Source organism: Vigna unguiculata, chromosome 8, assembly GCF_037176805.1.
Source record: "Vigna unguiculata cultivar grain cowpea cultivar isolate G323 ecotype 2 chromosome 8, ASM3717680v1, whole genome shotgun sequence".
NCBI classification, from domain to species: Eukaryota; Viridiplantae; Streptophyta; class Magnoliopsida; order Fabales; family Fabaceae; genus Vigna; species Vigna unguiculata.
In genome coordinates this window covers 27,888,121-27,908,459 of record NC_140799.1, presented here as the reverse complement: position 1 = coordinate 27,908,459, position 20,339 = coordinate 27,888,121, and the positions used below count along the sequence as shown (strand labels likewise).

General features: G+C 30.4%; 2 pseudogenes; both read right to left on the bottom strand.

Annotated features, from left to right (window-relative positions):
• Positions 1–11,158: 11,158 nt before the first annotated feature.
• Positions 11,159–12,717, bottom strand: LOC146884310 (uncharacterized; annotated as a pseudogene).
• A 231-nt stretch (positions 12,718–12,948) lies between these two features.
• LOC146884309 (uncharacterized) lies at positions 12,949–13,851 on the bottom strand (annotated as a pseudogene).
• Positions 13,852–20,339: the final 6,488 nt, after the last annotated feature.

The following is a 20,339-nucleotide window of genomic DNA, read 5'->3' as shown; positions in this document are numbered from 1 at the left end:
GCCCTGACCAACTGCTATTAGTGAAACCATACAAAATCAATTTACATTAGAACTGACATAAATCATTAGCAGAATAATGTAATTAGAAGTATTACCTTGGAAGCCAATATTTAGTCTTTGTGGCCTCCTTTTCCATTCTATTCTTAATTCTTAGGCAAATGGAACCTTCAAATATATTAATTTTCCTTCTATTGCTTGCCCATCTCTTCATGAGATAAATCCGAATTTCTTCCATCATGCTTATAATTGGCTTGCTCCTTGCATTAAGTATTGTATTGTTGAATCCCTCAGGCATATTATTCACCAGTGTGTCACATGTAGGTTTGGCTGCGAATCTTGACCTCGACCAAAACCTAGTTTACAAAAAAAATTTGACTTTAAAAACATATCTAATGTATACAATAAAATATAGCAATTAGTAAGACATGCCTTGGGAAGATGGCTATCAAGTGTTTGAAAGTGTCTAGATTGAGTTCTTTGATTTCCCTCATCACTGCCTCCCATGCTTGAGGATGTGTCCAGTATGCTGCTTTCCATAACAACAACTTCAGATTCTTTTGCAGGAAACTTTTTCCTGAAATTTGAATAGATGTGTTTGACGCAGAACCTTTGGTCCACACCAGGCAAGAGTTCTTGCAATCCTGGGAGCAGTCCCTATGAAATGAGTGTTAAAAAATCCATTACTATAAGCACAACAGTGGCAAAGGAATTCTAAACATGTGAAAAAATTTCCAAAAAACTTACTTTTTGTTGGTTTGAAATAAATGTATAAGTGGAACACACTTTAGGCCCACCAAGTTCTCCAATCATTAAATCTAGAAACCAACTCCATGTTTCCTTATTCTCAACTTCAACTACTGCGTATGCCAAAGGGAGCATTTGGTCATTTCCATCTCTTCCTACAATTGTCAATAGCTCACCACCATATTTGCCATTCAGAAAATAGTCATCCACACCAATGATGGGCCTATAAGACACAAAGTTGTCTTTGCAGGCCTTCAGACAAACATAAAGTCGTTTGAATATTGGGTTCCCCTCATTCTCCTCAACATGAACTTTAACAATTGAACCGGATTAGACCTTAAAAGTTTATGTGCATAATCATAAATTTGTTTATATTGTTCCTTAAATGATCCATCAATGTTTATATATGTCATTGTCCTTGCCCCAAAGGTCATAGACCTAGAAACACCAATGTTCCATTTCCTACCTATCTTGTTTTTCAAGTCAGTCAATTTCACACTTGGATTGTCTCTTAATGTCTTCTCTAACAGTCCACTCAACCATTTAGAAGTCATTAGCCTAGCATTGTGCTTGTTGATAATTTTCCTCAATTGCCAAGTACTTTGAATAGCCTTATAAGCACAATAAACATACCACTTGCACTTACCTTTCGCGCCTAAACATTTAACACAAATTCTTCTTTTATCATTTCTAGATATTTTCAACTTCCTCCCACTATGCACCTCATAAGTTCTTATTGCCTCAGTGAAGTGTACCTTTTCTGTGAAGTAAGTCCCAACCTCCCAGTTGTAGTCCTCTATATTTTTGGGCTGAGAAAATATACCAAAGCTACCATATCTGTCTCTATCTTCGTCACTTGTATCACTGTCTAATGTTTCCAACTCCCATTCGGTATTAGAGAATCCTCTTTGATCCATATGTTTAAGCTTGGGCTTTTGGCTAGATTAACTTCTCACTCGACCGACCTCATTTTCTTTAATTCTAACTTTAAATAGGTCATCTTCCACTGCATATCCTTCATTATCAATAGATAATTCCTCCTCATATTCCTTCCAAATATGTACATCAAACTCATCATCACTGTCACTATTTACATCAAACTCCTCCTTAGACTCCTTAACATCCTCTTCCACAGAGACCTCTGCACCACGCTTAGTGAACACACCAACATCTACATCAGTTGGATCAACTGTAATTCCACCCTCCAACCCAACTCTTCAACAGATTTATTCTCACCTTCTACCCCAACCTCTGGATCACATCCAATTCCAGATTCCTCTCTAACCTCTACAACACCTATAATCCCAACCTCCATATCAACCTCTGGAGTAGCTCTAATACCAGAATCCTCTCCAACCTCTGCAGCATCTGCAATCCCAACCTCCACATCAACCTTTTGAGCATCTCCAATTCCAGCATCCTCTTCAACCTCTGCACCAGCTACAATCCCACCACCTTCCATACTAACTTCTGCATCAGTTGCAACCTCATTAACACAATATTCCAACAAATGAACTATTTGACGTTCGACACCATGTGTACAACATAAAGATGCACTTGGCCATTCAATATGCCAATATTCACCATATGGCATGCACCTTTGTCATCATTTATCAATTCCAACCTTCCTTCCAACACATAACCTCACCCCACTGGGTACCACATCTCCTTCACATTCACATATCCTATTTCATTCAAAATTGATAATATTTCAAAGTAGCTCTACCTGTCTAGGTCACATGCAAGAGTATTGGTCTCACCCATGTATTCCAATGAGCCATCATTGATAAACTCAACCCATGGTGGAAGACAACTTCAAAATATGGCTCGACCATCTGTGAACTATAAAAAAGCCCAAACAATAATACTAAATTTACAATCAATACCACCTACATACCGATAAACACTTTAAAATGGGGGACCACAACTAAAACACTGTCACTTTCACACAAACAGTGGACCACCACTAACATCAAATTCATTAAACAAATACAGACTGAACCGCATTACAAAAAAGGGCACATTGAAACTACAAACGCATATAAAACCACAACCCTAAACAATACCATCAGACCAATTAAAAAAAATGCATACGAATAAATAAACCCTAAAAGCATCACATGAACACAATCAAGCACAGAGGTGGCTAAGCTTCAACAAACACACCTTTGATCCAAAATGCACTGCTCTACGATGTCAATCACACCTTCAGATAACGATTTCAGTATCGAATTGAAGAAAATCCCAAATCGCCTCTGCCTCTGCCAGCTTCTCACTTCGCTTTCTCCTTTGCTCGAATAACGACCTTAATTGGAAATACCCATTTTAATATTATCAATACAATTTAACTAATTTCAATAGTTTCAATTTTTTATTTGCAATTCCACGTCACAAATTATTTAAATACTGCATGTCCAAAAAATGCGTCAATGGACTACCTTAATAAGTCAACATTAATGATTTTAACGAAAATGGACTTGATTAATGTACTTAAATTTATTTGGGGACCAAATTAACACTTTTTTTTTTTTCGTAGAGTATCAATTTGACACATTTCACCCAAAATAGATACCGTACGAGTAATTAAACTAAAAAAATACAATTCAACCATTAGAATTCCAAACTCAATTCACCAATTTATTATAAATTACTTCAACATACAATTTTAGAAATAATTTCAAACAATGTTTAACCTAGATCAACTCACCTTAATTGATAGTTGTTTTCTTTCCAAGCAAAAGCTATCCAAACTGATCTCCCAAGGTCCACAAATATTGATCAAGAACAAAACTAAACAGAGAAAAAAAAAATCTCAATTGGTTGAACATGTGAAATCCTATATATTCACATATGAAAATAAAGCGAAAGAAAAAAAAAAGACAAGAAAGTTTTAGAGTAAATGGAGAAATTTAGCTTAAAGCAAATTTTGATGCGATAAAGTTTATTTATTTAAAGCTACCTACCGGTATGAGAGATATATTTTAAAAATAAATAAAACAAAAGTATCAGAAAGTTAGAGAAAAAAATATATGAACAATAATAATTTCAAGACAAATTAAGATTTAGGTATAAATAATTTAATCATTATAATTACATTTTATACAATTAAACATAATTTAAAATTTTAACCTTTCGTCTTTTTTAACTCATCTTTCATCTATAATTATATATAAAGGAATTGATTTGGGTAATTGTTCGATAATCTTTGGTATACACATTTTTCATTATCACTTTTATTTTTATTAATATAAATTATTTTATTCTTTAAAATTTATATTTACTTTTTATAATTATTTTTAAAAAATATATAATTTATAAATCTAGTAATATTTTTATTTTAATAATAATTAAAATAATTATTTTTTTATCTTTATATAATTATAAGGTAAAAGTGACACATGCGTAAAAGCGCATGTTTTTCTGCTAGTGAAGAGAAAGTAGGATTCTTGCATTATGTATTGAGAATTATTTCTTCCTATAAAACAAACTTTACAGAAATATTGTGTCACTTATATTCAATTACAGAACATTGTTGGTATAATTTTTAGTTCAGTAATTACAAAAATCAATAAACTTAAACTAGTAGTTTTTTATTGAACGATAAGTTAACCATCATATTCGTAACTCTGTCAGAGAATCCATCCAAATAAGGACACAATATAATATCCAATTAACAAAAACACATAATCAATAGACCGCAAAAAAATGAAAAACTTTTTAACTATATTGTTACCTAATCATTAAATATTTATTTTATAATTAATCATCGATTTCTTATCGATTTCTTAAGTAAAGTTAGAGAGAGTCCAAATAGATTGCTAAATTAACATCATGAATGTTATTGTTACTTGTTATTAACATTCCTGTCGCACTCATAGTCACTTATTTTTTAAGTGCCGCCCAAAGATCTCTCATTCTTAAAAGGTTTTCCTTCTCACTTAATTGTTACTTTTAAAGTTCAAAATAATATTAGTTATTCTTTTAATACTTTTATTCTCATCTTTTACTTAAATTTTAATAAGTTTGCATATATTTACTACATTTATTGTGACTAGAGAACTTTATGATATTTTTTTTAATTTCAGTTTTTTTCTACATAAAAAGACATTTTTTAAGGCTTAATTACTAGTTTAACCTCATTTTGGTTGAACAATTTTAAGTTTCACTTACCTTTTTTTTCAATTACATCTCAATTTTTAAATTTTTTTTAATTAGGTCATTTTTAAAAACAAATTATTAATAGTTTTAACTGTATACAATGTGTCAATATGTGATTTTTTATAATTTTTTTAATTCATTTTTCATTTTAATTTTTTTTGTGTAAATTTTGTTGTTGTCATGTCTCTAGTGTGACATATGTCATAATACTACCACAAGGTAAGAAAGTGCCATGTGTTAGTGTTGTGATTTCAATTTGTCCCATTTTTTTTTTTCAAAATGGAACAATATTGCCCCACAACAAATTGAGACCAAATTTATTATTTTTCTAAATTTTATACTGATATTTTTATTAAAAATTTCTTTTTAACATATTATATTATTTTATATTATTAATCCATGTTTTTTTATAAGATTAAAACTAATTAAGTATAAATGATTTTAAAAAAAAGATAGTATTTGAAACTAATATATTATTAATCCATTTTTTCATAAAAATAAATTAATTAATAACATTTATACAAATAATGAATTCGGTTCTCTTTCAATTAGGACAAAATTTATTATTTGTGTAAATGTTATATTAATATTTACACTAAAATTATTACAAAAATATGATTAACAAAACAATGGTTAATAATATACAATAATGTAGTATGTTAAAAAGTCATTTTTTAATAAAATATATCAGTATAACATTTATGCAAATAATAAATTTTATCTCAAGTTGGAGATGGACAATATTATTCTATTTTGAAAGAAAATATAGGACTAAATGGAATCAAAAATACATATATAAGGACTAAATTGAAATCATGACAATGATACTTGACACTAACACATTACATTGTCTTGCCACGTAGTAGTGTCAATGCCATATGTCCATCTAGGGACCTAACATGTGGACAAATTTTTTTTTTCAAAAAAAAATTAATTTTTTTTTCAAAAAAAAAAATTAATTTTTTTAAAATTTAAATATTTTAGAAAAAAAATATCTATTGACACATGACATGCTGTTAATATTTTTTTTAAATTACCAAATTAATACATTTTTCCAAAAGTTTGGATGCAACTGAAAAAAAAAAGTTAAGTGTGTAACGTCCCATTTAAGTAATAACATAATTAAATGAAACATTACTATAAATAATAAAAGAGCAAGGTCAAGGAGTATAAACGTTACTCCTTACAATTATCCAAGAATACTTAGAAGAAAAACTAAGGCACACCACGATGTCAATAGCAAGTCAAAAAAGGCAGTTTAACAGTATTAAAGTAATCGCTCCAAGAGCAAGGAAATACATAGGCTATAGCCTTAAAAGAGGATTCAGAAAAGGTGGGGTTCGACCCAAGATAAGCTATGCAGCGGAATCTCCATTACCTTGTTGACCACGAGGAGTTCTCACATCTGCTCACACCAATAAATTGATGATCATCGCAAAATGAGAAAGCCACACACAGAATATACAAACAAGTAGAAAGGGTAAGTTAGAATAGAAAAATGATTCATCATACCATTGCATACAATTTTATAGCCAAAGATACATACATCAGCCAACCATGTGAAGATTCGCAAACAAGACACTATGACTCAAGACACGATTATCCGGATACATATAATTAGTCGGATTCACTGGATGCTTGCACTTGTGATGACTTCTACTACTCTAAAGAGCCAATTGCCAATGGGTTTCACCCTACCACTCACAATGTTAGCCTTCAATCATCTAAGGCCATTATCTTGCCAAAGACTAGGGCCTCCTAGTACTCTCACCACTTGAGTTAGTACGCTCTACATGAGACTAATTGACTCTTTAGAGTGTTAGGATACAATCCTTACTTGAATCCTTACTAAATTATATAACGAGGCACCACCACGAACTTTGTGGAATTACGTCCTAACCAATGAGGCACCACCTCGAAACCAACGTGGAATTATGTCTTGACCAATGAGGCACCACTATGAGATCTCACCTAGAGATTCATGGAATTACATCCTAAACCACACCAAAATCATGTTTCATCAACCAACATAAAATTATCATGCATACCAATTCCATACCAGCTTCTATAACCAACCATCCATTCATGTCCCATACCAAAATCATACCAAACTCACCAATTTCAACCCACAAACCATTCAATACATGCAAAATCACTAAATTCATGCTTTAACATAGTAATCCAACCAAACATGTGAAAACCACCCAAGAACAGAGGGGAAAATAGCACTTGAGCACATTCTTGCCCAGTTCTCGCTCAGGGTAAAAGGCCTTGCTCAGGCGAGAAGGTTCTTTCGCTCAAGCAAGCTCCTTTCGCTCAGCAAGCTCCTTTCGCCAAGGTGAGAGCTTGAAAAGTGGGAACAATGGCCTTTGCGTTCTCTCGCTTAGGCGAGACCTCCTTGCCTGAGTGAGATGGTCTCTCGCTCAAAACAAGAGCTCGTCGCCTGAGCGATAGCTCACGTAAGTTCCAGGGAGTAACTTCTAGTACTCTCGCTTGGGCGAGACTAGCTCGCCTGGGCAAAAATACCAGGGTTCTCCACTATTCACGCGTGCAAAACACAGAAACAGTACTAAATCACAGTTCGACCAATACCAAGCAACCATAACAACGAGCATACCTCATGAATATGATTTAAACCCAGAAAACATGCGAAAAATCATAAAAAAGCTGTAAACCCTAGCTTCCCTTACCTAGAAAATGCTAGCAGAATACCCCGACACCCAAGAAAGTGAGTACGACAGCTCCCATAGTAGATTCGCGAGTTGGAAACACTATTATAGATTGAACACGAGGTTACTACGGGAAACCGTAACAGTAATTATGAAAAACCAAACCAGAGAGGTAGAGCATGAGTTGACGAACAACTTACATGGGCAAAAATAAGGTTGAGCTAACTTGAATTTGAATGAGCTCCAAACCCTAGCAGAGCACTGTTTGAGGGACAAAGAGAGGAGTAAGGTGGATGTTTTTGGTAAAGAGAGCAGAATGAAAGCCAAAAGGTTGGAAGTGAGCCTTTGGGGGCACCTTTGGGAGCAGAATGAAAGCCAACAGAGGAGGTTAGGCCCTAAAACATTAGGGCTGAAATAAGTGGACCTTACAAAGTGGGTACCAACTTAAAACATTCCAGTCAAAATAGAGAACAAACGAGTAATTAAACCTATTTTTAAACTTCAAACTAACTTAATTTTATTAAGAATGAGACTTTAATCCTAAGTCAATCCTACACAACTGACTTGTAAGATAATATCTTTACCTACTTATATATTGTAAATTATTTTACTCGACGTGGAACTTCCAATGCACTCTCTCACGTTGAGGTATAAATCTTGAGCGTGAGACTGGACATTAATGAATGGTCTAATAACAGTCTAGTAATGAGTGGAACAATAGATCCAACAAACATCAAACTTCGTTAAGCTCTAATCTATCGTTCTCATACCGTGACTTTAAGTCTAACTCAGTCTCATAAATCATGTTTATAAGGTGAGGTTTATGCTTATTTGTATATTGTGAATTTGTCTTACCTTTAGTTAATGTGAAACTTAATATTTTTTTTTTTCAAATTATATTCTTAATTTCATTAACATAAAGAAAAAAAAACAAGTTATATTAAAAGAAAGAAAAATATAACGACACATAAATATACATCAAAATTAGATATTTTAAAATATCTTCAAAATAAAAAACTAAATAATTGTTTTAATTTTAGTTAAAAAAGGTCTTAAGTGACTATTATAAAAAAACATGGAAAATATTTTATTCATATCAGGAAAATTTATCATATTACTTTATTTAAAAAAAAATTATATAGTACTTAAAAGTATAAAAGATAACATTTGGACTGCGAGTCGAAACCTAATTTTAATTTTTCATAATTCCTTTACCTTTTTCTTCGTGTCTTTAATAATGGCGAGTGACCATAGAAAAAAAAAGTTGCAGAGTCAACATAACCGATCAAACAGTGGAAGCGCATAATTAATAACCAGCAAATTAACGTAGCACGAGTGAGATAGATAAGAATAGAAAATATCTTAGAAAACAATAGAAAAATATAGACGAGTCAAAAATTTTAAGCAGTTGTTTATTTTGAAAAAAAAACGAGAGTATTTTTTAAACTTAATTACAATTATAAAATACAATTGGTTTTATGTTATTTTTATTTTCAAAAAGGTATATATAAAATAGTATTGTTTTTAGCACTTCTCTGCAAACTTTTTAAATAAAAAAGAAGACGTAAATTACCATGTTACTTCTTGAATTATTTAGACATGTTTAGATAAGTTTATTTATTTTAGAACTTTATTATTAAGCGCATGAAGCTATGGATCAGTTTTTTCCAAAGTTTAATGAAATACTATTATTCAATGTTAAAAGTACGAGTATTCACCACATTTAGTGTTGTGTATTCATTTGAAAAATCACTCAAATAAATTAGAGACCTAATTAGTAAATATTAAACTTGTAGCTTTTTATCCTTAATTTAAACTCTTACAAATTTTTAAACAGGTTCCTCTATTTTAGCAGATATTAATTTTATCCAACTCTGAGAGAACTTTAACCCAAGGATTCAACTAAAATTAATATATAGGTCGAATGATCTAATTATATATATATTTTTTTACGTATAAAAAATATTACAAAAATGTAAATAATTTGCAAACTAATAGATTAGTTCAACCAAAAACGAAAAGAAAAATAAAACTTTTACAATTATATTATAGATAACTAAACAAACTCTAAGCCTGTATTTGTTTGAGTGTAAAATGAGATATACTAAAAATATCAAGATTCTACATTTATGCACAAAAAATATATATAAAAAACAGGTCCTACAAGTACGGAAAATTTCACCTTAACTAATTAGCATAAGAGGGGGAGGAAAAGTTGTTGTATTACCTTTTTTTCTTTCTTATTTCACAAATTAAACAATTTGTACACAAAAATAATAAATATATTTATAAAAAAAATGATATAATAAAAACATCAATATTTTGATTCTAGCTATTAATTAATATGACACAATCTTTTTACATATTGTTCTATTGAATCGAATTTGAATCTTAAGAATGCAATTGCTTTTAAATATTTAAAAAAAGAGTTTTGCTGTCAAGAAATCTTGCATGCAGTGTTGGATCATGATTGTTTTGTGTAAGACATTTATGGTATCTAGGTAAAAATAAAAAGGAATCTGGAAATTTAGTTTTTAGTTTATTTTGAGATTTGTTTTGTTTTGTGTTTTGATTGGATAGAAGAAAGAGGCATCTGAAAATGGGAAAGGAAAGAAATAAGAGGGTGTTACCTACCGGGGCATTAAAGGCGTAGAGAAAGGGACAGGGTTCAATGTTGAAACCCAAACGAGTTCACCTGCCTTCATTAAACCACTTTGAATTCACTTTAATGCACACTTCAACAGTGACCAACTTGAAACAACCATGCTTTCTTTCTTCCTCTCCTCACTCTCCTCTCCTCCACCAGGCAACCTTTCCTCTGTTAAATGTCCCCAACCCACCTTCCCTTCCCTTCATTTATGTCTCTCTCTCTCTCTTTCAATCACTTCCTGCATTTTATAAACTGTCAGAAATTACTTCAGAATCTACTCATCCACACTCCTTTGCACTCCTCCTATCTACCAGTGTACCACATTTCAGAAAGAAGCACTTAATTCATCAAACTGTGTTGCATGCAACAAATATATTTATGAATGTCAATATTCAAACTCAATGTGAGAGGATAGCGCATGCAAGAAATCTACAAGTGTGAAAGGAAGGGGAGCTTGATTTCTTGGTGTGTGTAGATTGATATCCATCGGTCTATAAACTGTTACTAAAATCTCGATTGTTAATTGATCACTAAAATTTTAGTCACCTTAAATTATTGGAGACCAATTTAGTAACCGAAATTTTAATCGCTAATTTGGTTGCTAATAAGAACTATTTTTAATTTGATAAAACTAGTTTGTAGTCACCTTAAACTATTTTTAATTTAATTAAAATAATAATCGGTGGCTAAGTCAACTTATAAATGCTGCATGCTTAATTATTTATATAACGATAAACTTTAATATATAATATATAAAAAAGTAGTATAAAAATTCATATTACATGATTCAACATAAAACCAAAATGTAAGTAGTTCTAAATACATATGCAAGTTTTAAAGTCATCATATAATTAAACATAACTAATGTTCATGTGGACTACCATCATTAGAATGGTCTAATATATCATCTCCATTGCTAGAACCATAAGAGTCTGACTCAAGATTCTTCAATTATGATGTGTTGTAAAATAAGTTTCATATCTTCTTCTTATTGGCGTATGCATTCATTCCGTTTCTCACGATCTTGCATCACTTGCGCCATCTTTTCTTGAAAAGTCTTGTCTTTAGCTTTTAGTTCACCATTTAATTTATGAATAATTTAATGCATTTCTTTTATTAGATGAACCATTAGAGATTGACTGGTACTAGAGTAAGCAAATGTAGAAGGAGTAAACCTTTTCTTTAATGCACCAAGTCCATACACATTCTTCTTATTTCTACCTCCAACAAGAACAAAGTATATATTTTATTATCATCAATAGAGGTAATAGGAGAGTTTTGTGAACAAGATCCTTCAAGTATTTGATGTTGTTGGTTTCTTCTCGGCGTTGCTTATATTTCTCCTAAAAATGAAGTCAAATGTTATTGTTCTGAACAAAACATGTAACAAATATTAAATTATGACTTAAAGTTTAAACTCATCGCAAGGTCATGAGTCTTACCATCGATTGATTCTCCAGTCTTTAATTTCTTTGTTCTCTCTACAACCTCCAAGCAATTGGTGGTTGTTCTAACTCCTTAGTCTACATATATTTAAACAAGATAAAATTGAATACTTAAGTCTAATATATCAAATTTGAATTACATATATAGAAAATATAAAGATATAATAAGATTGCCATATTCTCAAAGTGAGCTGCAATAGATATGGAACCACCATAATAGGTTTAAGTTCCTTTCTCAACAACCCAATTTGCCTAGGCAGTGATACTTTTGGTTTGTAATTCTGCAGAACTCCAATGTAGGTTCAAGGTTGCTCGAATATTTGGTGAAATTCAAGTACCCTTATGCCGATCGATCCTAATTTTATTCATTAGATTTTAAAACATATGTGAGTCTTTTGTATCAAAAATTGATATTATGATTCACTTTTGGTTCTGATTCCATTGATGCTTTTTTTGCATGAAAAACCAATTAGAAAATATAGTAGAATAATATAATGTTAAGGTAACCATAATGAAAATTACCTTAAATTCTCCAAACCATCTATCTCGAAGGTCAATATGAACTTTATTCTAAGTGGGACTAGATTCATCAAATTATTGCTTGATGATGCCTGAGATTATAGTAGAAGGACCATTTACCGGTATAAAATTGTGTTCAAACATATTGTCAAAATAATGACATAATGAAGAATAACAAATAAATTAAAGTTGTCTTCTCCCTTTTTCAATCATGAAGCCATGGCCTTTGATCAATGACATTGACAGACTCATACTCAAGTGTAAGTGACCCTTGTATTGGTGAATGTTAATTCATAGTGGACTTTGTGAAAAAGGTAGTAGAAGATGATTCTCCTTCAAAATGATCACCATGTTGCTCTTGAACTATAGGAAGTGAGGGTTCTTGAAGGATATGACATGTAGACTCAATGGTTGTTGGATGAATGGAAGAAATGAGACAATTAGTATTAGGTGAAACTCTCTCACCAACATGAACACCTCGACCACCACGATTAGGTGGTAGATGACCACCTCCTCTACCCCTTGATGTCATCTACAAGTGAAACTTATTGAATATATAATATTTAATAGAGTAAAGAAATTAGAACAATCAATTTTCAATAAATAAATAAGCTCATTATGATAAAAGGCTCAAACCTGACATGTTTTTTACAACCAAATGTGTTAGTTATCTTGCCTCTTATCACTATAATTATTAGAAATCACAATCATATTAATGTAAAGCAATACTAACACAATATTACAACCAATTTTAATTCATGAATTATCGAAGAGGTAGTACTACTTGAAGTTGTAGAAGCTCATAATCTTGGTATGCAGTCTCAAGCTCAATTTTGTCTTGTTGTATTATCAATAATTCTAGTACAAGGTTTTGTCTTAATTGCTCCTAACCAACCTTGGTATCCCTATGGATATGTAGTGTAATAAAATTGTTCTGCTTCTGCAAATATGAATGGATCATATGCTTTGTTATATCTTCATGATTGCTTTACTTGAACGATTCCATACTTATTATCTACTTTCGTTCTTATATTATGAGTATTATCAAACCATTCACATTGAAGGACAACTAAATTTATGATTGGCAAGCCAGTAAACTCCAATTGAATAATACTAGACAATATTCCATAGAAATATGACTCTAATTTGCCATTGCTTCCTCTTACATTAATGCCATAGAGGAATTTATGCCTCTACTCCAAAGAACAACGTGAAATTTGTATCCATTAATAACATAGATAGGCTATGACTAAACTTTTCTCTTAGGACCCCATGCCAAATTAACCAATAATAAATCTTGAATATTATTTTTTGGATTGAGAACCTAAATAAAAGATTATACATTATACTATGTGAACCTGAAAATAAAACTTATACAAGGGGTAAATTAAAAACCTACATATTGTTTGAACCATGTAGTAAAATAGGATGAAATGTCCTTATAAATTTGAGCACCAAAAGCAGTAGGACTAATATCTCATAATTATTTAACATAAATATTGCAAAGAAGGAACCAATTACTCAAACCACACAAATTAACTTAACTAACATGCGTGTAAAAGGAGTGAACATCATCTTACTCAAAGTATGGTTGAACCTCTTCACAATTTTGAAGAACATACAACTGGGCAACATCAAAGTCTCTTTGGTTCATATAATAAGTCATGGATTTTCTAATTTCTCTTCCTAAGTAATCGAAAATCAAAGTAGGAGGAGTACAAGAAGAACCTTCACCTACTTCAAGGTTATGAGGAATGTTAGTCCTTCTTGTTTCAACATGATTAGGATAATAAAATAAGACAAATGTAGATGTTTCTTCCACCAAGTAGGCTTCACAAATAGAGCCTTCCACCCTATCTTTATTTTTCATTTTCTTTTTTAGAGAGTGTAAAGACATGTGAAAGAATATAAGTATGCATTGTTTAAAATATTGAAGAAATAAACAATAAATTATGTAAAAGTGATTAGTAATTTTGTACCTCTTAAATGGTCCACATTAAAGGAGGTGGCATGAAATGTTGAAGCAAGTGTGACACAAAATGGGATTTGGAGGCAAACTAAAAATATTTTAATTTGAGGGCAAGCTGAAAACAATGGAGGCAAGTGCTGATTCACCCCAAAAAACAATTCAGTCCCTAATCTCTTTTAGTGGAAAATTGGAGTCATGTTTAGCCACCACAAAACAAATTTAGTCTCTAATAAACTACTTTATTCAATGGCTAATTCGTTGTCTAAAATGAACAATTTATTCTACTTTTCATAGCCACCAATTTAGTGACCAAAATTTTGCTACTAGTATTGTCGGTGGCTATTTTAGTCACTATACGAACTAATACCATTAACAAGTCATTCGACCAATGCTTCAGTCATTAATATGAGACTTATGTAAATCGACGACCATTTCAGTCACAATTTGTGAACGTGTTATTTTGGTGGCTAAAGTCGGCCTAAAATGATTTTTTTTCTCTTAATGATATATATGTTTGGACAAAATGATATTGGTTCATAAAGATTTGATGAAGATGTGAAGGATTGATGAAGGTTTGATGAAGATATGAAGAATAAATGAAGGTTGATTAAATTGATCAAGCTTGAAGTGGACATTAAATTGGACTACATGCAAAGTTCTTGAAGCTTGAAGATGAAGCTTAACTTGAAGACTATTTGACATATAATAGGTGTCTTGTGTCTAGTTGCAGTCTTTAAATATGTTAAAATGGTTTTCAATAGGTTAAATGAGTTGGTATAGTTTTGCAATTAACATATTTGATCGGCTGAAATGTTATTTAATTAGCTGATTTCACTTAGGTATAGTGAAATCAACAGATTGAACTGAAATTTCAAAATGTTCAATATGTAAGTTGACAGGCTATAAAGCTTTAATTTTTAGAGAGAATGAAGAGAGATTCGTTTTTAGCGCAAAATCAGTTTAATACTTCTAGAAAATCTCGTTCTCTCTAAACTTTTCAGTGCTGGAACTGTTAGTGATCATCTTTGAAGGTTTGGAGTTGTGATTGCTCTTGGTTTGCGCTTGGAAGAGAGGTCATTGGTTGGATAGGGAAAGCCACCATTGAGGTTTGATTTGTCTTAAGCTTTTGTGTTGTTCCTGACGGGATTCCAAGTCCTTTCACATAACCAAGTACTCAACCACTTAAGCTAGTACTTTTCCTCATCATACAAGCCAGCATTAAATGTCATAAAGATTCCCACTACACACATTGATTAAATATTTATTTATTTAATTATTTAAATTTCTTGTGTCTTATAGTTATCAGTTTCTTATAATAAAAAAATATAAATGAAAGAAAATCTTTAATTAAGATGAGAGGGAAGAATGAGTGCGAGGGAATCATTTGTGCGGGGTAGTATAATACATAATAATAGCATTTGTAAGTGCCATAATTTGTATACAAAATGTGGCAATCATAAAACCGTCGTATTATAAAGCAAATTGTGACAGTTTTCCAAAATCGCCATATTAAAACTGCCATATTTTTCTCAATTTTTTGTAGTGAGGTTTGTTAAATGATGATTAATTCAAGAAATGTCAAATCAATTAGAACTCAAAATTAGTGGTTTCCAAGGAGTTGTAGTGCTGAGTGCCACTTTCCCAAACATGGGAGGCACCCTGTTTTCCTAGTGAGAGTCATCTCGGAAAAAATGGCATTCCCAATTTGTTAACCGTTGGATCAAGCTAAAATTTTGACAACTGGTCCTAGACATATTGTTCTTTACCTTAACGGCTTAGATCTTCGATTGGAGATATATAGTTAGAGAATTTTATCGTGTAGGATTCCTGTAGTTTAGGTTGTTGATAACTTTGACCTCTGTTACTTGTTTGGTGAATAACTTTTTCCACAATTACTCAATTGTGTTGATTCTTTTTTGTATTGCATTCTTGATTCAATTATATTTAATTTGAATGAAAGAGCTTTATTTTTGAAATTTTTTTGGAAGTTGGAGTTTTATTTTTTTAAATCATGAACAATTTACTTATGTTGTTAAGTTTTTGTGCAATATACTTTGAAGAATCTGATATGTAGTGTAAATTATGTATGTTGATGATATGAACTGATGAGAAGTGGGGGATTCCATGGAGGAAATCTTTTTGATGTATATTTCTTTAGTCTATGCATTGATGTATGGATTCAAGTAAGGTGGTATCTTGACACTCTAATAACCATTCACACTCAGATAGAATAGAATGGGTTATGTGGTGAGAGGTGCAAGAGGTCTTAGTTTGGGGCTTTTCCTTGGCCTAAGATGCGAAAGGGATTAACCTTGTGAGTGATAGGATGAAACCCATTGCAATGGCTCTACAAAGCAGCATAGGCCACCACAAGTGCACCTCTCTAGTGAATTTGATATCAATGCATGTATCTAGATATTGAGTATAGAAGTGTCCTATGATGTATGTTGTTGTGACTCTTGAAACTGAATAATGTTATGTTGTTATTAAAGTATTTGATATGAGATGTTTTCTTTTGCAATTGGCTTACCCTTTCGTGTTTGTTGTTTCTGTTATGTGTTGTGTGCTTCTTTTGGCATATGATCACCTTAATGGTTTGAGCATATGAAAATGCAAGTGTAAAGACACATCTTCTTGATGAGGAGTGAACTGTGTGAGACATGGGAAGACATTATATCATGTTAGGTACAGTTTTAGGATAGATTCAAAACTAAGGGAGCTTGGGTGTTATATTTGTTATATTATTATAGTTCTATCTTTATGGTTGTGTTTGTTTATAGTCATGACACTATTTTTTCCTTTGTGAGGATGGATTTACAATTTGTGCATACGTTTGTTTCCAAGGTTTTCAATGTATTTGAGCAGGATTCCAAAATTATATGGGAGATATGATGAAAGCAATCACACATATAGGCTATGATATAAGATGATTTACTATTTGTGTTATTGACAAAGACAAAAGTAACATGGTCTTTATGCTTTTCAGTTATTTAATTTAATTCTTATATATATATATATATATATATATATAATTTTTTTACTTTTTTATTATATAAATATTATTAAAAATAAAAATATTTATAAAAATATTTTTTATAATTTATAAAAATATTTTCTTTACTTATATATTCATAATTAGTTGTAATTTTATTTTAACATAGTTTTTATTTTTTGTATTTAATTTTATATCATATTTATTTTTAAGGATAAAATAATAATTATTTAATTTTATTTATTAAAATATTTTTTTAATCTATCATACCTATCACATCATATACAAACTTTCATAAATTTTTCGTCCAAATTTCTTCATCTATCCCTTTAAATCCCTTAATCCAAACAACACCAAAATCTTCTCTTCATCTCCTCAAATCCATCTCGTCACTCTCCTCCAAATTCTCCTCCTAATCAAAACACTACCTAAAAGACAATAATAAATACAATAAATCTTGTATTATCTACTTTTGAATATTATTATAAAATATATTATTTTAATAATATTATGTTTAATTAAAAATGAAATGTTACATATAAAATTCCCTTATTTTATTTAGAAAATTATCTTTCATAATAATAATCTTTGATAAAATTCCCTTGTTAGGATGTTACCTACAAAAGATTATCCATTGTTCAAATAAACAAAACACATCAACAAATAATAATAGCAACAAAATAATAATAATAATAATAATAATAATAATAATAATAATAATAAAAAAGAGAACTAAATAATTTTTTTGACTACATATATATTTATGAACCATTATTAAACCTCCACAATTGAAATTAAATAAAAAATTATATTCAATTTTTCAAATGTACTCATAAGTATCCATTCAACTAATTAAGCTGTTGAATATTAGATTATTTAATTCCATTTATTATTTAAAATAAATTATTTTGACTAGGTATAATAATAATAATAAAATAATAACAGTTATATTATTATTATTATTATACATCTTGTTGTAAAGGAAATTTGGATTATATAGGAATACCACTTGCTCAGGAATAAAAAATATTAATACAAAAAAGAAGTATAACTTCTAATATATTAAAATTTGAAAAAAATCATCATGATTTATCCTTGATAAAATAGTTTAAAGTCACGTCGCTTGTTAAAATGTTTTTAAATTACATTCATTATACGTGTCGACTTTAATAGCAGTTTCTGAGAAGTCATAAGTATTACTTTCTATAATTAAACCTATAAAATTAGATTAACTATAAAGTCAATTCTGTTATTATTATTTCTTTATTTTTTGGTACGTACTTGTCAGTAAGACAATGCATTAATTCTTGGATGGCGCACGTATAATAAGGAAATAATGGTAGCAGAGCCTCCTACCTGCAAAGCAGAGTCTTGTAATAAAATTTGGAAAGTGGAGGTAGGTTCCTATCGTTTTATTGATATTAATACGTTCATTAGAACAAAATCAATATCAATATATTAATTGTAAGACACAGTTAGGTCACCATTCTATTAACTGCGGACATAACCCTATCCTCTGCACTCTCAAAATACACAGTTTCCAATATTCCTATCATAAGATTTTTTAAAATATCATTGCTAATAGCTTTTACTGTAGCTTGCCACATATCTTGAAAATTATGAGAAAACTTGCATGAACATGTATTATAAAAATACCAAAAATAAGATAAAAAAATTAAAAATAAGAATAAGAATAAGCTCAACCTTTTACAGTCTAAAACAGTATACACGATGCAAGTGTCTGTAATTAATCCTTGATATTAATAATTATTGTAGTGATAGGTGTGCAGGTACACCATCATTGATTGATCTTTATACCATACCATTGCACTTCCTTTGGTCTGTAACAAAAATGTAATTAAAACAACCTAACTACATTCACTAGCTAGTGTCGTATTTACAAATACGTGGAGAGCATTGGTTAATTTTGTTTGTGCACTGTGCACTACTCAACGTGTGGTCTCTGATGGATGAACAGAATGTAAATAGTGAAGGACAGGTTTTATAGTATGGAAGAGTACGTGGAGTGGGTCCAGAGTGAAGAACAACAGAATGAATGAGTATAGCTTTGTTGTTTGATTATGAAAAAAAAAAAAAAACATTTCGATCGATAGATTTTACTCCCTATTTAGTGCAGGATCATGAGACAGAAGAAGAAAACCCATTTGGGTCCCACCTTTTCTTTGCAGATTTACCAACCTTGGAAGATGATGGGGCCTGTACTGAAGAGTCTGGATTAAAAACACGACACAGGTGTTTAATATATACCAAAATTTAGGTTGTTCGTTTGGTATGTAGTTACCTATCTACTTAAATATTTTATTCAAAATTCCACTGTCACCACCTTCTCTAATGTTTAATTCAGTTTCATTTTCATTATTTTTCATATGTTTCACTTTTATACTTTGATTATTATTTTTTTAGATATATGAATTTAGGTTTCTACTTTTATGGCTTTTTAAATTTTAATCTTTTGCTTATCATCAACTACTCGTGAGATATGATAATAATCATGATATTGTCGGCCAGTAACTTTGTATATTAATGAAGATTTTAGTTTCGAAAGAAACTTTTGATTTATTTTTTAGTTTTAGTCCTTATATCTTTCAAACTTTGACATTTAGATTTCTTTAAATCAACTGATTTACTTATTCATTTACTTATTATTAAAATTGATAAACTGTTAATTTATTAGAGTATTTTCTTTTAGTCATCACAAATATAATGTTAAATATATATATATATATATATATATATATATATATATATATATAGTTTTTACATATATTTCAATCACTTTAATCTCTACGTACGACGAAGAGTATTATACGTTTAACTTTTACAAGGAATGTTTTAAAACATAGCAATTATTAGAAGATTTTTTTTTATAATAATACGGAACAAATGAGCGATTAAATATTAGCTTTTCTTGTCTAGTTTTAGTATTTTTTCGGGTTTAATATGTTTTTATTACATAGAATTTCTATATTTTAACCTCCAAAATTTTAAACATGATTCCTTTTTAGAAATATATCATTTGTGTGGTTTCTATAGGATAACAATATATCATTACCAATATATAAGTATAGTTAAATAAAGTATCCACATATGGTTCAAACAAATATTTTTATCACTCTTTTATCAACAAGACCTGCATCTGTATTACTTAAATATTCTTTTATATATATATATA